The sequence below is a fragment of the Acomys minous genome (genome assembly GCF_964271855.1).
Source record: "Acomys minous genome assembly, chromosome: 15".
Classification (NCBI taxonomy): Eukaryota; Metazoa; Chordata; class Mammalia; order Rodentia; family Muridae; genus Acomys; species Acomys minous.
The window spans coordinates 8228758-8235164 of record NC_140497.1 but is presented as its reverse complement, the minus strand read 5'-3'; the positions used below and the strand labels follow the sequence as shown (position 1 = coordinate 8235164).

Sequence of the window (6407 nt, the reverse complement as noted above, 5' to 3'; positions counted from 1 at the left end):
GAATATGCTCACCCTTTCTAGCTCTTTCTGAACTATGGCTGGCAGGTTCAACTCAGATGTTCTGACTCAAACTCCTCTCCAAACTGACTGATTCAATCTGGCTTCTCCCAGCTTCTCTCACTCTGCTTAGCTTCAAACTAACTCTAGCAATCTGTTCTAATGTTCTGACTCCTTCTCATTCTCTGGCTTGTTCTCTCTTCACCTGTGTCTAATTTGTTCTCTCTTTAACCTCTCTCATTCTCTGTAGCTTCCCTTTCCTCTCTGTTCTCCTGAGAGTTTGGCATAGCCTATTCTGTCAAATCTTTCTCTGATTCATCACTTTGTCTGCCACTCAAATTAAACACCACTTTCAAACATGGGTGCTTCCTTCTACAAGCTAACTTTACAGTCATTGTTTGGGATTAAAGGTGTGTGCCACCACTGCCCATCATGTCTGCACTCTATCTGGAACACAGGGACCTAGAAGGTCTTTGGATGCGATCTCTTACCAGAGCAGCCATGCTCTGAATTAAAAATTCTCTACACTTCTTTTCTTCTCCACCTCTTCCTTCGCCTCCTCTTTAGGCATTGGAATTGTTGGGATCCAGAACACGGTGAAGGAAAGACCCCAGACTCAAATAGTATGCCAGCAGCAAAGAGCATTTATTTCTGCAGAAGTCTAGCATATAGGAATCACCATTTAGACAAAATGGCTACCTCTGGGTGAGCTCACAGGCCCTCCAAGGGAGGGTTTGGCGACCTTTAACAGGATTGGAACATCCAAACTGATAAAGCAGAGGCCGACTGAAAAGGTGTGGGCAACCTTGGTCATCGGTCAGGAGTTAGTCATAGGACAAGATATTTTCAGACCAGTAGTAAACTCACCTTAAGAAATCTTATCCTCTGGCCAGGCATCTAGGCCATCCCTGATTAGCTGCTGTTTTCTGTGGTATTCCTAGTAACCGCTGAGCTCATTTCTGAGGAGTGGAGACTTAGGCCTGTTCTAAGCTAACAAGAAACTGAAGCCTTGGCCCCTAGATCAAGCCTTTTGGGGCCTCAGGGTTCTGCAGCAGTCTCTGGGGCCCCACAAAATGTTTCTTATGGTATTAACTGATTTTAATGAAGTCACCAAGGCAGCTTTGTACAGTATTATTTGTACAAAGGTCCTTTCAACTGCATTCTAGAACTTTCAGGGGGTTTTGTTTTGTTTTGTTTTTTACCTTGAGGCGTCAGGGACATTATACTTTTCTGTAGAGTGTTTGCCGGTATCTAATGCCCCATTCAGGCCTTTTCTTCCTGTAATATGGAATGATTAGAGCAATGGTAGGCCCAAAGTGAGTACTGCCTTGTTCCCTGCATTGGAACCTCCCTGGAGCGCCATTGGGTATTAATTGTCTCCTTGCTACAACAAAAATACTTGACTAAAAGCAACTTATGTGGGCTCACTGTTTGACGTTACAGTCTCCCTCAACACACTGTCAGTCTCTCCCAAAATGCCGCACAGAGACATATAGACACACCCAGAGGTAATACATTCCAGCTCTCTGGAATCCCCGTCTCTTGTCAAGTTGACACCTAAAATTAACCTTCGTAAAACCACACTGGACTGAGCTGATATTTCTAGGATTAATCCCTGCAGGGAAGCAAAGGGCTCTCAGAGCTGGTAGCCAGAGACCTGTTACCCTGGAAGGAACTGAGAGCAACAGGAGGTTATGGTTTCTGTCTGCGGAAGTTGATAGCTCCTTGATGTTTTCTGTTAAGCTGCTACACTGTTGTAAAAAGAAACAAAAAATTGGTCTTTTCTCTCTTCTTGGTCCCTCTAAAGCTGGAGGAATTCAGGAGCATTCTTCTCATATCAGTTCAATTGCTTGGGTGCAGCAAGAATCTTGGGAAAGGACACAACTGGACACACTGGTTACATATTATCAAGGCTTTGACTGAACGGCCTGTGGCAATGTGTCCAGTGTGACTACACCCTGTGGCATTTGCAGCTCAACTATTTATAGAGTTAATGCTTATACTGGTACCTAAGCGGTAGGGTCTCAGCCTTGTGTAGCTCACTTCCTGGTAAGCTGAGGAAATTTAAGAGGCCAGGGGAGCTGGATAAGACAGAATCCACCCGAGTCAGTTGTAAGAAAGTCGAAGTCTAATGTTGCAATTCCTGACGTCCTGTTGTAGTCTTTTTAAAAGACAGATCTGAGACTCCCTAGGTATATGGGGAGGGGTGGGGTGGAGTCCAACAAGCAAGCATAAAGCAGCTTTCTGATACATGACTTCTCTTGCTGTGGTGTGAACTTTTGTGTTCTCAGATTTGCAAGTTGAAGTTCTAATCCTCAAGGAGGTAGGGTGAGGGGGTGAGGGGGTGAGGGGGTGAGGCCATGGGCCATGGGGTGGTGTTACAGCCCTGAGATGGAAGCCCCAGAGCTGCTTGCCCTTTCTCCTAAGAACACGGAGGGGACGCAGCGCACTTACTGTGATCAGGGCATCTGCTAGTCTCTAGAACTGTGAGAAGATACAGTAATGTTCCCTTAAGTTGCTCAGCCTAAGACATTTTGTCACAGCGGCTGAAATAGCCCACGGCACTGCACGCATGCAGATGGCTGGTGGAAATCTATCCAGAACAGGGTTACTTTATGAGCAAGAGTAACTGTTGACTGTACAAAGACATTAGTACAAAGCCCAGCGCAGTGGTTTATTCTTGACCAGCAAGGTGAGTGTATGGAAGGATTTTGTTTCAGTAGAAAGCTGCTCACTTCACAGTATGCAGTCTGCTTCCTCCCGTTCCTCCCACAGCTGCTGTAGCACGCCAAAGCAAAGCCGCATTTTCCTACTTTCCTCCTCCTAACTTGGTCGCTTTGTGAAAGGTGCCATTTTCCCGGAGCCATAAGCAGAAGTAGGGTCTTCATATAAACATAGTAGGTGAGCACACAGGCTACCTTTAGACTACCTGTTGTCCACCTCCACGCCACACCAACACGATCAGAGGTGCCCTGTGGACTCAGACAATGCTTGACAACCATTAGCTGTTTTTGTTTTGTTTTGTTTTGTTTTGTTTTTGTTTCTTTTACTTTCCTAGAAATTGTCTTCATTAAATGCCTGGTCACTGGCAAACCCCAGATAACATCCCAGGCTCCACTCCCACGGGGTGTTTAACTGGTCTGTACTGACTGAAAGTGGGTTGATGGGAAACATGCTCCATGCTCAGAAGGGACTTTGGATGGCAGATACCTTTGTCAACTGAAACCAGAACCTCAGAGCTCTTTCCTTCAGCAGGTCTGACCATGGGCTTCACCCCCCTAAATGCCTGTGCGGGGTGGAGAGTGTAATTTGGGACATAGCTCAGTGATAAGAGTCTGTGTTTATTACATGCAAGGTGTGCTGCGTGTAATCCTGTTGACTCTGTTTACCCAGAAGCCTCATTCTGAACACTTGACCTACTTCCTCATCCCTCACAAGCCCCGAGGGGTGTCTTCTCACTTTCCCTGCCTTCAGCATGAACCAGGGCATTAAGGTCAGTTGAGCTAGAATAACCCTGACACACACACACACACACACACACACACACACACACACACGTCTCCTCTTAGAGACTTTATGCATGTATGCATACATACATGAGCACATACAGGCTCTCTGTATCAAACTCCCTACTTGTTCTCATTTGTTGGGTTGAACCCACACTTTCCCTCTGTGCGACCCCCCTGCAGTGGTCCTATAACCTATTGAGGTGGTTCTGAACACAGCTTTCCTCTCTGTTTTAACAAGTGAGTAATTTTTAACACCTTTAAAATGATTATGACTTTTAAAAGAGGGAATAAATGTTACCCTTGATAGTGAAGATTTGAGAATGACTCATGTGAGACATCAGACACGAAAGTGCTTTTAAAAATAGACTCTGCTAAGGAAGGGCAAATGTAGTTACTATTCTTCTTGGTATTTTATTATAATCATATAATTTCCTGAGGAGGAAACGGGAAATAATGAAAAGGCCTTGGCCTCTGGCTGGTCTGGGAACATGAAGGGAGGCTGACTGCGAGGAGGAGGAAGCCACTGGCCCTGGCTTGTGGGTGGGGAAGCCTTCAAACGATGCGGAGACACTTCCACTCAGTGAAGAATGAAGCAGTGCCCACCGCTGGTAGGCGACGGGTCCTGCTGAGAGAGGAAGGCTGGCTGACGGCCTCTGCTGCTGCGCTCCTGTGGCAACTTATGGGAAGCTCCGCAGGAGTCAGAGGAACTGTGCTCAGGTTTCCCTCAGAGGGAAAGAAATGCTCATGCTCTGTTGGTGATGACCGTCCCCTCCTATCCATCACCTGTGAAGTCGAGTTTTGCACATTAAAGATCCTCAACTGCTGGCCGTGGCGGTATAGAACAGCGGTTCTCAACCTGTGGGTCTCGACACCTTTTGGTGGTCCAGTGACCTTTTCCAAGGGGTCACCTATGATCACTGGAAAACATAGATTTTACATTATGATTCACAACAGTAGCAAGATTACGGTTATGAAGCAGCAATGAAAATAGTTTTATGATTCAGGGCCACTACAACATGAGAAAACTATAAAAAGGGTCCAAGCATTAAAAAAGTTGAGAGCCACTGATATAGAACCTCATGATTGTGAAAAGACAGAACGTGGCAGGCTGAGAACCAAGTTCATCTTGGGTTATTTTAGTCCTTTTAATAATCATTTACTTTTGTATCTGACCTAACATTCCTGGGACTAAAGTAAAGTTCTCAGATGTATCATTAAGCTTAGCCACACCCATGTCCTCCTGCAACCCTCAAGCTAATGATGTCACCACCTAAGACTTGTTGGAAGATACCTCCCTGATATGTAGCCCCCACCAATACGGATGAAGAAAAATGTATTGACTTACAACTTCTTTTGTTGTGTGACAATATACGTTCATGTCACTTCTTCCATGGTGAGAAAAGCCCATCAGGGCAACATGAACCTGTGTCCCGAGCCATGTTCACTCATCTTCCTCAGAAGAGATACTTTTCTCTGACAAGAGCTATGTGGAATCGAATCATTAATAAATCTCAGTAAGCTGAGCCGTGTGCATTTTGAATTCAGAGTGAGACGACATAATTGATATTTAGTTAAGTAAAAAGAATTTCTACACCAATGAATTTGATTTTGCTCAACAAAGGCAATGTAGTCTAAATCTTTCTGGATTCCCCAAAGGAGTCTGCATACGCAAAGACTGTTCTTATGACTCTGGGCTGCGTAATAATCCTCTTACAAACATTGACAATAGCAGGGCTCAGGGATGGATGAGGGAATGAATGAAAGACCCACATCAAGTTCTCGGACCCTGAGAGAGGTCCTTCACAGAGCCAGCCACCTCTACCTCTTCCTCCGGTCCTCCTTTCTCTTCCTAACTGCTGTGCTCTCCCACAAAAGGAGTATAGTGGGGTTTAAAAGTGTTCCAGAATTTACTATCTGGGGTACATTCCTGGCCTTGTGTACCATCCGGGAACTTCAGTTTAGCTACTGTGAAGATCCTGATCCTGGCAGGATGTGGCCTTAGAGGAAGCCCACGCTGCGAGCATAAACGGACTGTTGGGGCCACAGCATTGTGTTTGAGATGTATTTGATGTATTTGAGAGCTGGGATTAGAGGCATGCACCACCACCTCGTGATGCTTGCTATATTTGAAAGTAACCTATAGCTGCTTGTTCTTTGATGCTGCAAGCCCCAAACTGTCCCAGGCAAAGCCAGGCCTGAGCTGACTTGAAAGGTTATTTACTGTGTGTGCCTTTAATGCTCTCGAATTTTTTTCTTTCTGGTTTTCAGAGACAGGGTTTCTCTGTGTAGCCTTGGCTGTCCTGGACTCACTTTGTAGACCAGGCTGGCCTTGAACTCACAGCGATCCACCTGCCTCTGCCTCCCGTGGGATTAAAGGACGTTCTGGCTTCCACATTATTTTTAAAGATAAGATCCGTTAGCCCAGTGCACCCTGATTGTCCACACTGAGTGGACATCAAGCTCAGCACATTTTTCTGTCTTGTACTCCATTACGCCATTGTGCCAGCTTTCTCTCTCTCTCTCTCTCTCTCTCTCTCTCTCTCTCTCTCTCTCTCTCTCTCTCTCTCTCTCTCTCTCTCTTCCTCCTCTTTTTCCCCTGGTTGCTGGGACTCTGAACTCTGCTGTATTCGCCTAAGTGGCACCCTGAGAGCTGATAGTCTGTACTACAAGAGTAAGGGTGAGGACCCTCGTTCAGCTAGCACTGCCAACTCACCTACCTCATCTCTTCTGGTCCCTTGGACCCTATCCTGGACCCTGGTTGACTCTTTCTCAATTGGTCAACGTCTGTCCATCAACGTAGGCCCAGGAGAAGCCTCACAGCAGCGCAAAGTGACTGTTGCCATGAACCATTCTCTTTCCCTAGTGGCCCGCTCGCTTTTAGGTGTCCCTCCCCCTCCGGAG

At 46.1% G+C, this 6407-nt stretch overlaps 1 long non-coding RNA gene across 2 annotated transcripts; it reads right to left on the bottom strand.

Moving 5' to 3' along the window:
• Positions 1-3902: 3902 nt before the first annotated feature.
• LOC311585074 lies at positions 3903-6362 on the bottom strand. Of its 2 annotated transcripts, none has more exons than XR_014775086.1 (3): positions 6224-6362; positions 4852-4989; positions 3903-4423 (listed from the first exon to the last, which is right to left on the bottom strand). It is a non-coding gene; the product is annotated as an uncharacterized lncRNA (long non-coding RNA). The 2 variants fall into 2 exon arrangements; XR_014775087.1 differs by having other exon boundaries at positions 6220-6356.
• Positions 6363-6407: the final 45 nt, after the last annotated feature.